The sequence below is a fragment of the Lynx canadensis genome, chromosome A1, assembly GCF_007474595.2.
Source record: "Lynx canadensis isolate LIC74 chromosome A1, mLynCan4.pri.v2, whole genome shotgun sequence".
Lineage (NCBI taxonomy): Eukaryota > Metazoa > Chordata > Mammalia > Carnivora > Felidae > Lynx > Lynx canadensis.
Window position 1 is genome coordinate 74,638,272 of NC_044303.2, and position 16,121 is coordinate 74,654,392.

Sequence of the window (16,121 nt, forward strand, 5' to 3'; positions counted from 1 at the left end):
TCATTACAGAATAATCATATTGGGCATCTTCTCATATGCTTATTATTCTTTGGTTAAATATCTGTTGGCTCCTTTGTTTATGTTTTTATTTTATTTTTTAAGTTTATATATTTTTGAGAGACAGAGATAGTGTGAGTGGGGTAGGGGCAGAGAGAGGGAGGAGAGAGAGAATCCCAAGCAGGCTCCATGCCACCAGCACAGAGTCCGATGTGGGACTGGAACTCACGAAATGGTGAGATCATGACTGAGCTGAAACCAAGTGTTGGACACCTAACTGAATGAGCCACCCAGGCGCTTAATTGGATATCTCATTTTATCATTGGGCTCGTGAGTTCTTTATATACTCTGGGTGTGTAAGTTGCAAATATCTTACCGTAGTAAATAGATAGTTTACTCAGCCTCTTCAACTGCCTTTCAAAGAGCAGAAATTCTTAATTTTGATAAAGTCCAAAGTAAATAAAGCATACTGAATATGACGTAGGTACTTTTAAATATATTGAAACTAGTTTTCTATCTTACCATACATCTTATCTTCTTATATATACTTTATTAGCTGGAAAACGTGCAATCTGACTTGCTGCCTTGACTTTCTCTATACGTGCCAATTAAGTTATATTAGTTGAGAGTATTTTCAGACTTTTCTGTGGTTAACAATTTGTTGTCTGCTTCTCCTACCAATTATTGTGAGGGAATGTTAAAACCTTTAAGAAAAATTGGTAATTTTTCTACTTCTGCATTCAGTGTTCTCAGTTTTTACTTCATGTGTTTTAACAGCTTTATTATGATATAATTCACATATCATAAAATTCACCCATTTAAAGTGTAAATTGCTGTGTTTAGTACATTCATAGAGTTGTACAACTATTATGGCAATCTCATTTCGGTACATTTTCTTCACTGTGGAAGAGGCTTTACAAACATCAGCGGTCACTTCACTCCCCTTGCCCTGCTCTCCATATCTGTAACCGATAATCTACTGTCTCCATAGCTTTGCATGTTCTGACATTTTCTAAAAATGGGTCATACGGTTCATGGTCTTTGAGATCGCCTTCTTTACCTCTGCAAGGTGTTCTCAAGGTTCATGCTTGCTGTCGCATGCATCTGTGCTTCATTGTTTTTTGTTGTCGAATTATATTCTACGGTATGGATATGTCACATTTTGTTTATCCTCTTGCAAGTTAATAGATACCTGAGTTGTTTCCACTTTGGGATTATTTTGAATAATGCCACTGTGAGCATTCTTAATATACACTTCTGTGGGGGCATTTACTGTCACTGATAGATATCGAGGGTAACTGCCCGCTACCATTGTTAACAATGTCTGTCGTTCTGAGAAACTTCTAGTTGCTTTGCAAAGTAGCTTCAACATTTTACATTCTCAACAGTATCGTATAAGCTTTTAAATTTCTCCACGTCTTAGTCAACACCCGTTCTTGTCCGTCTTTTTAATTTTAGCCATCTTGTTGGATAGAGAGTGAAATCTCATTGCGGTTTTGATTTACATTTTTGTATTACCTAATGATGTTGAGCGTATTTTCATGAACCTAACAGCCATTTGGATATCATCTTTGGAGAAATGTCTATTCAAATATTTTACCCCTATTTAAATTGGGTTATTTATTGTTGTGTTGACGACGATGATGATGATGTTCTAAAAGTTTTTATAACTTTTTATATCTGACAGGGGACTTATATCCCTTATCAGATATATGATTTGAAAATATTTTTCTATGCTAAATGGATCGCTTCATGCTTTTGATGTTTACATTTATAATATAAAAGTTTTTAATTTTGATGAAACCTTATTTATCAATATCATCTTCGGATGCCTGTGCTTTTGGCATAATACCTGAGAAAATATTGCCTAACCAAGGTCATGAATATTTATTCCAACGTTTTCTTCTAAGAGTTCTGGAGCTTCAGTTTATACATCTAGATTTTTAATCAGTTTTGAGTTAAATGTGTTTACTATGTAACACAGGGGTCAAATTTCATTATTTATTTATTTATTTGTTTTTGCATGTGGATACCCAGTTGTCCAGTATCATTTTTTAAAAAGTGTATTCTTTCAATTGAATTTTCTTATGTCCTTGTAAAAATCAATTGGCCATACACATAGTGCTTTATTACAGTACTTTCGATTCCATCACATTGATCTATATGCTTAACATTATATCAGTAACACATAGTTTTGATTACTGTAGTTATGTATTAAGTTTAAAATCAGAAAATAAAAGTTCTACAAATTCGTTCCTTTTTAAAATCATTCAACCATTTGGGTCACTTGTAGTTCTTTGTATTTTAAGATTAGTCAATTTCTGCAAAAGAACAAGCTGGAATTTTGAAAGGAGTTGTGTTTAATCCAAAGATGAATTTGGGGGAGAGTTGTCATCTTGACAATATTAAGTTTTCCTATCCATAAACAAGAAATATCTTTCCACATATAAAGATAGTTAATATTTTTCAAGAATATTTTGTGGATTTCAGAGTAGAAGCCTTATACTTCTTTGTTCACTTTGACCCTAGGTATTTTGTTCTTTTTGATGTTGTAGTAAATGAAATGGTCTTCTTAATTTTATTTTCAAATACTTTACATGCAATGTACAGAAATACAATTGCTTTTTTGAAATGTTAATCTTGGGGCTCCTGGGTGCCTCAGTCGGTTATCGGTCTGACTTCAGCTCAGGTCAGGATCTACTGGTTCGTGAGTTCGAGCCCTGCATCAGGCTATGTGTTGACAGCTCAGAGCCTAGAGCCTGCTTCTGATTCTATGTCTCCCTGTGTCTCTGTTCCTCCTCTGCCTGTACTCTGTTTCTCTCTCAAAGATATATAAAGATTAAAAACAAATTAAAAAATAAATAAAAATAAGTGTTAATCTTAAATCCTGCAACCTCCCTGAACTTACTATTAAGATCTAATAGTTTCTTTGTTTTTGTTTTGTTTTGTTTTGTTTAGTGGATTCCTTATGATTATCTTTATGCAGGATTATGTCCTATGTAAATACAGGTAGTCTTACTTACCTTTCCCCCCAATCTGGATGATTTCTATTTTTCTTTCTTGCTCGACTTCCTTGGTTAGAACCTCCAGTACAATGTTGAATAAAAGTGTTGAGAGTGGATATTCTTGTCTTGTTCTTGATCTTAGGGGAAAAGCTTTAAGATTTTCACCATTGGGGAGTTGATCATTGATGCCTTTTATCAGGTTGAGGAAATTCCCTTTTATTCCTTTTTTTATGGAAGCCAAAAAATCCAAGGCATAAAGTCTTTGTTTGAGCCTTTCAAAAACATGATATCTTACAATAAGAATTAACTATTTAAAGAAATAAAAGTGTGTGTATATGTAATATGTAAAATATGCATATATATAAACACACTATATATAATATTTGTGTATATCATTTATATTATAACAGTACCAAAAAAAGATCAATCTAATTTTTGGAGTTCATAAAACTAAAATCACTAAATTAGCACGCATAATTTAGTGAATACAATAAGTGCCATGAAAATAAATCAAATTTATTGATTTATTTATTTTAATTTTTTTAATGTTTATTTTTGAGAGAGAGAAAGACAGAGCACGAGTGGGGGAGGGGCAGAGAGAGAGGGACACACAGAATCTGAAGGAGGCTCCAGGCTCTGAGCTGTCAGCACAGAGCCCAACACGGGGCTTGAACTCACGAATCATGACATCATGACCCGAGCCAAAGTTGGACGCTTAACCAACTAAGCCACCCAGGTGCCCTTAAATCAAATTTAAATCTATTTGGAAATAAGGCAGTACAATAGTTTGAATCTAAAATTCATACACAAATGCAAAAGGTCAAAATCGCCACAGAAATCCTGAAGGGAACACAAAGCTCTAATATGTACATTTCCAGATATTAAAAAATTACTATAAATTTATAATTATTAAAGCAATATTTATACACATTGTATAACACAATGTATACACAAGTATAAAAGTTATCTATGTAAAATAGAGAGACCAGACTCAATTTATTCTTATATAATATTTATAAACATTTGCCTGGATTCTATATAAGTTTAACACTTCAATACAGTGGGAATAATAACACTTCAATACAGTGTCTTTTATATAAATGGTACTGAGTCAGTCAAATATACCTCAATCATACCAAAGATCACTTCCAGATGGCATGCAGATATTAATGTAAAAGGTAAAGCCAAAAAGACAAAAATGTGAAACATCCTCCAATCTCAAAGTTGGCAAAGATTTCTTTAATAAAACTCAAAATCACTTACTGTAAAGGAAAATATGATGAACTGAATTATATTACAATTCAAATTTTCTATTCATTGGAAATCACCAACAGGAGATTGAAAAAGCAACCCACAGTGAAAAAAAAAACATTTCCAATGCATTTATTCAACAAATCTACATGCTTAGAATATATAGTAAAATTCTACAAATCAATAAGGGCAGACAACCGTATGGAAAATTATCAAAGACGTAAGCAGACATGTTGTACAAGATAGCCATATGATTAATAAATATGAAAATGGATTCTAGGTTTTTAAAACCACTTTACTAAAGTGTGATTGACATACAAAAAGCTGTACATATTTAATGTATACAAGTTGATGAGTTTGGAGCTAAGTGTACATCCATGAAACCATCACCACAATCTATTTCACAAACATATCCATCAGCTTGTGGTGAAACATAAAATGGAATAATTCTTAGTCTTTAAAAAAAGAAGGGAAGCCTGCCATTTACAACAACATTGATGGACCTAGAGAACAGTATGCTAAGTGAAATAAGGCAGATACAGAAAGACAAATACTATATCATGCTACTTGTCTGAGGAACTTAAATAGCCCAAACTCATAGAAGCAGAGGATAGACTGGCAGTTTTCAGGAGCCGGGGGGGAGGGGGAAACAGGGAGGTATTAGTCAAAATAAGCTATTATTCATCAGTGAAATGCAAACTATAACCAGAATACAATTATGCCATGTACTATCAAATGGCTTTTAAAAAAGAAGCAACAATAAACAGAACCAAGAAAATATAAAAGAATCATACAAAATGTTAGCAAGACTGTGGACAAACTGAAAGTCTCTGGCACTGCTCTCAGAAATATTAATTGGTAAAAACCCCTGTGAACCACTTTGGAAAACTCTGGCGATGTCTGCTAAAGCTTCTGTCATGTTCTAGCAATTCCGCTCCTGGATACAGACCCACAGAAACGCATACGTACGTGTACCAAAGACGCGTACTAGAATGTTCACGATGGCGATTCTTGCGACACTGACAAGCTGCAAGCCCATCACCAGTGTAATGGTGTATTTATACCATGGCTCCATGGCCGTGCAATCCGCAGCTTTCTGAACCAACGTGGATGAAGCCACAGAGAAAGGAACAAATATTGTATGACTTGATTTACCTACATACATTGATGTAAACCAAGCAAAACTACTGTCCACTGGTAAATGTCAGGGGGAGAGATAGCGATTGGAAGAGAGCATCAAAGAAGCATCTGAATATCGGACCTATTCTTGTCCTTGATCTTCTGGAGATGGTTATACAGGTGAACTCACTTTGTGAGCATTCATCAAGATACACAGATATAATATGTACTATTTTCTGTATGTAATGTAATAAAAATAAATGAAAAAAAAAAAAGAATACGGCCAGGAAAGTATTACTATGGGTAATGCACAAGACAATAATCCTCACCCCTCCCCAACTGTATTTAATTGCTCAAAAGACTATTAATGCTGCTTTTTCCTAGCCTTTTTCTTGGAACATTCTGAGACAGATATCATCATACCTCTCAGTAAGTCTTGTGGTCCCCTGACTTACCCGATGTTGTGTTTTAAAACAATGTAGTCCATTTGTCACTGGCTTGGGTTTGTTTCAAGGTCTTCATTTTGAGTGAGAAAGATAACTCTTCTTTTATGTAATACTAGGGTTCTAAGCATTAACCAAGATCTTAAATTTGGGGGGCAAGGGGTTTAATTCTCTTTATGTAGGAAACAGATTGCATCCATCACTCTTCCTGAACTTACCCTTTTGTTCTCAATTTTTAAAAGAAAAGATGAAAAAAAGTAGATAATATGATAAATGAAAATAAAGGGGTAATAAAAGAGAACCTTCTACAAGTGTCACTCAAGATTACTTATCTGATTTATATCTCAGTGAAAGCATGGAAAGAATAGCAAACATGAAGATATTGTTGATTAAGATGAGGATTTGGATAGAATCACTTTAAGACTAAAACAGAATTACCAGGGCGGGTGGGTGACTCAGCCGGCTAAGCGTCCAACTTCGGCTGAGGTCGTGATCTCACAGTTCGCAGTTCAAGCCCAGCATCTGGCACTGTGGTGACAGCTCGGTACCTGGAGCCTGCTTCCGATTCTGTGTCTCCCTCTCTCTCGGCCCCTTCCCCACTCATGCTCTGTCTCTATCTCTCTCAAAAATAAATAAAAACATTAAAAATAATTTTTTTAACAGAACTACTGCTGAGAATTCTCAGACTGTGTTCCTCATCATATAATTCTCCGATAATGTCAGAGTCTCAGAGATTCCAGTCACTTCCAGTCGAAGCTGAATCTTGGTAATCAGACTCAAGACTAGGTGGGTCGCTCTGTGCGGGCCACGACTCTGAAAAATGCACACAATCTTCCAAGTATATTCTTTTTTTTAAGAGTTTTAAATATTATTTTTATTGATTTTGAGAGAGAGAGAAACAACATGAGTGGGGGAAGACCAGAGAGAGAGAGAGAGAGAGAGAGAGAGAGAATCCTAAGCAGGTTCCATGCTGTCAGCACAGAGCCTGACTCAGGGCTCAATGTCATGACCGAGAGATCATGATCTGAGTCAAAATCAAAAATCTGACACTTAACCAACTGAGCCACCCAGGCGCCCTGCTCGCAAGTATATTCTTTATAAACGTGGTGTGAGGGCCTTCTGGATAAGCCTAACCAAACCAACCTCTCTTCTTTTGATTCTGGAAAACAGACGTCTCAACCTAAAGGCGTAGTAGCATTTGGAGGTTAATAATCATTTATGTACTTGTCTTAAAGAACCTGTTTATCTAAAACTCATTCTACATGCTAGCATTTCCTCAAATTACAGTTTTTGCATCCTTGGCAAGGAATTCAGCTCATTTGCTTTTGTAAAAAAAAATATGATTGTTTAGAAATAGATGAATAATTTCTTGGCTTATGATATTTGGTGAAATAATAGGAAAGAAAACAAATAAAACTATACATATATATACACACACACATTTGTATTTGTCTATGTGTGTATATATTGACATATAGATGTCAAGAAGAAATTAAATTGCTCATGATGCCCACTATTTATTGCTTCCCCAAAATGGCCTCATTTGGGAAAGATGAGGACAGTGAGGGGCCATTTTAGACCGTATGGAGCTGCATAATTTATCAGGGAGGCTGCTAGATTCAAGGAAAGTAAGTGATTGTGTTTCACAACCTGGAGAGTCCTTTTCCAGATAGGATTCCAGAATGATTATACGCATCTTCAGATGGTTCTGAGGGTTTTCATTGGATTGCTATAAAATGGCAGAACAGGATGACGACGACAATTTTGTTTTCAAAGTCTTAAATACATAATGTCGTGCTGCCTTTTTACTGCTGATTCAAGGAAAGCTTGTTTTGCCAGACTGTGAGAGGTTTCCATTTGGTTGAGTCAATAAGGACATTGCAATTTTTTTTTCAAGGTGATGTTTTTCATAATTTCCAAACTTCATTTTCCAAGGCAAGTTATTTCTTTGATGAGTTGATTTTCAAGTTAGGCATGAGCAAAAAAAAAAAAAAAATACTTATCCTGAGACATACCAAATGCTTTTCGACTTATTTCTTTCATGGGCTTTGCCATTTTATTTTTCTTACAAACTGTCATGGATGGAATGATATCTCCCCCAATTCAGCCCTAACCCCAACTACTTCAGAATGTGACTGTTTTTGAAGATGGGGGCTTTAAAGAGGTAATTCAGTTACAATGAGGCCGTTAGGCTGGGCTCTAATCCAATCTGACTGGTGTGCTTCTAAAAGAAGAAATTTGGACAGAGAGACATCAGGGATGCACATACACAGAGGAAAAACCATGTGAGGACACAGCAAGAAGGTGGACATCTAAAAGGCACGGAGAAAAGCCTCAGCAAAACAAACCTTCTTCCCCTCGCTCTCTCTCGCACTTGCTCTCTGTCTCTCAAACAGACACACTTAAAAAGAAAAACTTTAAAGAGAAAGTTGAAAATGAATACTCACGGGCTAGCTCTGTTGATACAGAGTCCAAGAATGTAATTATACCTCTTTCGCCTTTTGGATGTAGATGGGGAATACCTTCCCTCTTGTTTTGATGTCCCTGTCCCCCTGATTAGCAGCCTCCAAATCAGCAAGAGCCCCTCTTTGCCCAAATGCTCAGGCTGCACCTAGATTCTCAACGCTCCAGAAAGTGTCTCACTGGAAATGACAATTGCACTCCCTGATTTGAAGCCATAAAATCATAGCTCTCAATGCTTCACTGTTTCTAACAGCTAATAAAGTTCTCGAAAGCCTTCTACCCGCTTCAGATTAAACACAGTATCTTGGGAAAGACTGATAGCTTGTTCAGTCTGCCATTATTATGGATTTTCTATGGATGTCCATCATCTGATTGCAGTTTCTGACTAGTTGATGTTGTATGACTCTCTCAGTGAATGATTAAGGAAGAAACTAGTGAAACAAACATTTGCGTTGGATTTTATATTTTACAGAATGTTCTCTATTCAAGTTGTTTTATTTTATCCTCTATCAACTCCAGTGAGATAAGATTGTATTCACACAGGATCATAAACTCAGATTATTCCTTATTGTAGCATCCGATTTGTAATGATCAACAATGATTTCATATACCCCAGTATCTAGCAACCATTACTCTTCAAAGATATGGATCTCAAGGGGAATTTTTTACAACTCTATATTGTTCAAATTTTATGGCATGGTTTTATTAAAACTTAAGGAAAAGATGCTGTCCTCCTGAGTATTATAGGAATTTTGAATGAATCGATGAAAGAATGAGTGAAAAAATACAGAGCTGTGTTTCTATGCCAGTCATTGTGGTCAGTGCTTTCTTGCTGATTTATGTCTTTGATGCTCCCAGGGTGGGAAGTTGCCTGGATGGACGCCAGGAAAACATAACAGAAAGCAGAGGAAACCTCTCTCTAAGAGTCCTTCACATCTCTTTATGCTTCTGTCTGTTCCCCCAAATCTCTTATAAGAAGTAATAGAGAATAAAACACTTCTTCTCTCTTTAGGGCCAGAAAGAGAAAAATAGAAGATCAGTTGTACTTTTATCCAGACTCCAGCTCTCAATTTTGCAGAAAAACAAAAATGATGAAACAAACCTTCGAAAGCTTTATTCACTGGCAACTAAACCTTAGTGAGTCTCTTTATTTACTCAAACATGACATATTTGATTCAAGTGGATTTTAATGAGAATCTCCTTTAATTTTGTTATTAGCATGATGCTTATATTAATAGAATCGGACTTGGACATTATTATTTGCATATAATAAAGCGATTACACATGAAAAAGCAGACAAGTCCTGACTTTACTGGATGACTAATAGAAAAGTTATCAAGATCCAGAAATAAAGAAAAGCTTTAATGTAACTATTTCCTTATAGGTAGATCTCCAGTTTTTCAGTTCTGGAAGCTCAAATATCTCACCTTTTCCCCATGTCTTCATCCAACACTAACTTGTTTGCTATTTAAGGGAAATCATCAACTTGAAGATATCATGGGTGTATCTTAGCTGTTTGGGTTCATGTTTAGTAAAGTGGCCTCTGTTATAAACCTTATTTACCTGCTAATGTTCAACGGAAATTTAGTATTTGTTGGACTAAAATATCATCTAGAAAATACTCTAGCTTTAACTTCCCAACTGTTTTTTTATATTTTTACTATTTTTTTATTTAAAAAAGTAAATGCAGTGATACGGTTGAGTAAACTCAGAGAGGAAAAAGAATTATTCTATTTTGAAAATAAAAAGAAGCAGTTTGCCTTAAAACACAATACCTTCAATGTATGACCTTTTTAGTTCATTACTTAAATCAGCGGCTATAGGATGTAATAGCTCCGAGGAAACGTAGAAGCAGTCACTCCTATCTTTTCATGTTAAATATAAAGCAGTGCTAATGTCCTTTTGCATATTTGGATGAAATTGTATTAAGTAAGTTTAGCAATCACAATGTAATGAAAACTTAGAATTAATATTTATACATTTTTAAGTGGATTTCCATATAGATGACATTTTCTTCCAGTATTTTTTATTGTTAGTAAAAGAACCAAAATATGTGCTACCTAATTCACTATAATAATGAAACATACACATTGAGACACCTTTCAAACAACAAAATTTGCTTATGTTCTCAAGTTTTCATGCAGAAGCTCCCTACCAACCTCCTCTCTCTGATGGAAAGATATCTGGAGCTCATTCATTAGCTCCTGGTCATTTGATAATGAAAATGCTCTTTTCTGGTGGAAGTAAAAAAATAAATAAATAAAAAGGCCATGGGTTAAAAAATTTCCTGAATTAAAATAAATTAAATCTCCATATGGTTTTTCAAAGACACCAAAGATGCTCCTTTTCGTATCTTGTCAGAGAATAACGCCTCTTCTTCTAACATGAAAATTATAAATATATTATTTACCCTATATATAGATGATATATATAATACATAAGATGTAATGTAAGTCTTCATATATGTGTGCATACACACACACACACATACACACACACTCACATATGCTTTGGCCAATTACATTTTTACAGTTTAACATTTAATGAGTCCAAATGTTAATTCCTTTTTCCCCTTTCTTTTCTTTGTATACATCCAAAAATGCTCATAAATTTTTGTTAAATAGTTTTCTTCCGGGCACTTAGCTTTGATAGTCTTCTTTCTATTACATTTTAAGTCCATGGACTATCCTATGTTAACAACACTAGGTTGTTATTGTTATTGAACACGTTATTGTCCTAAGATGTTTAAAATTCCACCAGACTATTTAATTTAAAAACGTACAAAGCTATACTCACAAGAGCATTTGTTTGTTTGTTTCAGATTTCAAATAATTAAGAGCTAGTTTCTTGATGTTGAAATTATGTTGCATAATACTGGTAAAGGTATTCATGAGAAAAATTATCTTCATTATCGCTTGGAAAGAGTGTATATGAGAAATACAGGCACACTCTAAACATTAAAAAAGATCAGGTTGCCTTTGATTGTATGGCACATTTTTGTTATCAACAGATATTACACAGAATAGACTTACCAATAGAATTGATTTCCAAGTTTATTCCTGTAATAGGTTCTGAGATAAAGAGCTTATATTACCTATCATAAACTCATATTCCCGTTTTTGTGAATGTTGTTCTGTGCAGCCGCTTCAAACTTTACATGAATTGGATATCCTAATGGCTCATTCCTTTCAGGTGCACTGCGATGGGTGAGATTCTTGGGCCTCCGTAGCACGGGAACTCTAGCCTGAGGTTCTCGTCCATGGAAACGAATTCTACTTCTGCAACTTCTATAGGAAGCAACGGTGACACAAGAGAGTGAGTTCATGTTGAATAAATCATCTCCTTTAACTTCAAGATTACAGTGACAGCTAAGAGTACCTTGTATACTAGTCAATGGTATAGATGACATTTTCCCTTATACATTTGATACTTATTATAATCACTTTTGTTCCTTGAGCTCTTGGGCACCCTAAAATTTGAATCGTTCAGTTACTATTATCCAAAGTAAGTTTTACAATATTTTATGAGACTCTGTCAATTTCTCACTGATTATGCCACTCATTTTCCACTTGATTGTTTCCTTTAACTTCATCCAGGAATTCAGAGAATCCTGTTATATGGTTAAGGAAACAACTCAGGATCATATTAATGTTATCTGGGCTGGTGGAGAGCCTGGGAACTACTTTTTACAGAAGTTTCTGAAAATATCTGGTTCTAGGTTTAGCATTGAGCCTAGAGAAAAGGGTTCAGATGTAAAGAAGTATGTCTAACACGAATGACTCTCAGTGACATTCATTTTCCACTTTTGGTGGTTCCTCAGTCCCAGAAAGGAAATACCTCTTTCCCTCCCATCTTCCTAGAAAGTAATATTTTAGACAATGTTGACTTGGCAAATATTTTAAACTCTTGGACTGATTCTGACACTAATACTCCAGCATCTACCAAAAATATGTCAACAGGCACACACAATCATAAAAACAAAAATAATGGAAATAGTAAACATTTAGTTTCTGAGGTGACAGGAAGTGTCTCTCAATTAAACAGATGCTTGCTGTGTACCTGATAAAACAATTTCCAGCTCTGGACTTCCCCTGCTGACTTTCAAAATGACAAAGTAGTATTCTGGAATTATCCCGGAAGAGGTTGACCTTCATCAACACTCTCTTCTTTGCATGCACGTCTCTTTCTCTTTCTGCAACACCTGTTTCCACATTTGGATCCTAAACAAACTGAAGACCTAAAGATCAACTGTCGTTTTTTAAGGTAAAACACAGCCAGACAATAAATCGATGGAATATCTGAAGTCCTTTGCATATTTTAAGATCAAAATCAATAATGATGACATTTTTGGCTTCAGTTGTTCATGTATTACTGTTCATGTATTCAAATTTTTACAACAAATAGGGTTAAAAGTGCACAGAATGATCTTCCTTGTGGAAAAAAGAAGGTAATACTTCAATTAAAAAAACAAAACAAATAATATTGAAGCCTCTTAAATTTTTTTTCTCAATGTTGACTTATTTTTGAGAGAGAGAGAGAGAGAGAGAGTGAGCAGGAGAGGGGCGGAAAGAGAAGGAGACACAGAATCCAAAGCAGGCTCCAGGCTCTGAGCTGTCAACACAGAGCCCAATGGGGGCCTCAGATCCGTGAACTGCAAGATTATGACCTGAGCTGACGTCAGATGCTTAACCTACTGAGCCACCCAGGCACCCTAAAGCCTCTTTTATGGTATCATAGGCAAATATTTCTGACATATTCCAAGTGAGCATGTATTTTGTCTAAAGTGTTTGTAGTATAATAGCAGATAATCTCAGAAAACTAGATCTGGCACATGGTAGATACTCATTAATATATGTATTGAATGAATGAATGAATGAATGAATGAATAGAATGGAAAACTATTTTTCTACTAAGTGGAATGTTTATCTTTGAAATGCCTTTGAAATCTTTGAAAGTTTAAGATGGTTAACTCGTTAATTTCAAGGTTTAATCGAAGTGTACAATTCTTGGGATCCCCAGCTACAAAATGGAAGTGTACAATTCTTGGGATCCCCAGCTACAACATTCAAGAATGTTGACTGAGGTTGATAATAATCAAAGAGAGGATTGAAGCATTACACACTAAATAACTGATCCAGCCACTTACGTTCAAAATATATTTAAAACTAAGTGAGGGGTTTATTAATGTTTTCTAAAGTGTTACATTTTCAAGTGCTCAATATTTTGTGATTGAATTACCTTTAGTGTAATTAAGAGGTACTAATTATTCAGTTCACTCCTGAGTGAATGGTAAATAATGAAGAAGTGATTTTAAAGTTACATACCAAAAAAAAAATCAAATCATTTGGACATGGCCATGAAAAAAATATTTTCTTCTGTTATAACAATAGAGAAATGATGACCACAAAATGTAAAGTATATGTTCTTAAAAATCTAAAAAGGTATTTAAGCCCATCTTCCGATTTGTTAGGAAGGCAGAGAGTAGAAGGCATTCTGAACAAAACTACCATTCAACCATATGTACTAAGAATCTACTTTAGTTCAAATGAATTCTACGGGAGTTGGCAACGTACAAAAAAAAATTACTTGCAAGAATCAAGAGACTAGGGTTCAAATCTCAGTTCAGACATGTGTGAGCTGTATAAACTGGGTAAGTCACCTGTTTGATGACTCTATTTATAAAATAAGAGTTTGGATTGGATTATTGGTTCTCAAACTTGGGTGAAGCTTGAAATAATTTGGTGAGTTTTCCATTGAGATATATATATGTATATAATGTGCATATATATATATATATGTATATATATATATCATCTATATAATAGATGTCTCCTTGTTTCTTTGGATTTGTGATGGCTTTTTAGACGTTCCCTTATCTCTCATGAGTTTAATGCTTTTAAGGAATAGACACTTAGGTATTGTCAGGAATTCGTAATTCAGATATGGCTGATTTTTTTGTTACAATTAAATTCTGATTCTACTCTTTGGGGGAAGAATAACATCAGGGTTGGTATGTTCTCTTTAGTGAATGGTGTGAACATGGTTTATTATTTGTGATATCTACGTTGAACATTTGGTTAAGGTAACGTCTACCAGATTCTCACACTGTAAAATTGCTATTGTTCCAGGTAAAACTATGGACACAGTAAAAAGATCAGTGGTTGCCGGGAGTTGAGAGGAGAGATGAATAGGCAGGGCAGAGGGGATTTTTAGGGCAGTGAAAAAAATGCTCTGGATGATAATGATGCATCATGTCCTTGCACATTTGCCCAAACCCACAGAATGTACAACACCAAGGGTGAACCTTGTGCGCACTATGGACACTGGGTGATAATGATGTCTCAGTAAGGTTTTATTAAATAAATTGGAGGGCTGGGAGCCTTGAAAACTGAGATATCAGTGTACTCTAAGGTCAGTGTTGGGAATTGGAAATGAGATTCAGCCAATCAATTTGGGGAGGATGGGCAGTGTTATAGGAGGAAAACCAAGAGAATACAGTGACCTTGAAGCAAAGAGAATCCAGTTTCGAAAAGGCTGAGGCAACTTTACCAGATGCTGCCGTGTGGTGTGAGATGAACACTGAGAATTGAGTCTTGGATTTGGCAAGTCGCTGCTGACTTTGACAAGAGCAGTTTCAATGGGGTAATGAGGGAGGGAAAAAAGACCAACTAGGATGCATTTAAGAAATAACGGGCAAAGAGAGATGAAAAGATAATAATGCCCAATGATTCATGGGAGGCGTTTTTGCTCTAAAGAAATGTAAATTAAAGGAACAGTTGCTGATGAAGTTAACACAGGGTTCTTTTTTTTTTTTCTTTCACTTTTATTGAGATATAATTGACACGTAGCACTGTATAAGAGTAAGGCCTACAATGTGTTGATTTGAGAAACTCCTATATTGTGATATGGATTCACTAATGCCTCCATCAGTCTCTTTCTTTTTTGAGGTGAACACATTTAAGATCTACTTTCTTAGCAACTTTCAAATAGATAATACGGCATTGTTAACTATATTCACAATGCTGGGCATTAGATCCCCAGGACTTATTCATCTTCTCAGTGAAATTTTGTACCCTTTGAAGGAAGCTTCTTGATGTTAAAATACCATTTTTAATTAAGTGAAAATGTGAATGGCTGAATTCATGAGTGAAAAGCACTTAAAAGTATTTTTCCTTTATTCTAACCATTTGTGTCAAAGATTCTTTCATAGCATCATTAGGTCCAAGACCTACATTCATATTCTAATATTTCATTTTTTCACTTAATCTCAATACTTCAACACTTTTCCTACTTTATTCTTACATTCTTTTATTAAAAGTTATAATAAAGAAAAATAAAGGAAGTGGTTAAACACAGTGTGACCGTAGATCTTGAGGTAATCGTATGTGGAATCCTCATTCCCTTCCGAGCTTTTGCTGGTTTGACAACAAATTATGTGTGATTATGATTATGATGATATGTGATATGCCCATAATGTGACTGCTGAATGTATACCTACCTACACAGTCTAATGGAGGAAATCTCAGTAGGGATGATTTTTTTTTTTTTTTTCGTGTGGCTGTTAAGCTATGTTGGCTCAGTAGGCATCTGTGTAAAATAAATGTAACTAGCAATGAGAAAGTACTTATACATAACAAGTTGGATGTGTAAATTTATCTGTATACCATTTTATTACTAATAATTCATCTGCTGATTTCAGAATTGATAAAGTCCTTTTGGCATTTCAGTTGTAGCTAATTTATTCATAGATCAGAACACTGTACCGAGCTGTTACTTTGTTTTATACATCCTTGTAGTAGTATTCATTGGAAGAATAAGTTTCAAAAATATTTTAGTGTAGGGG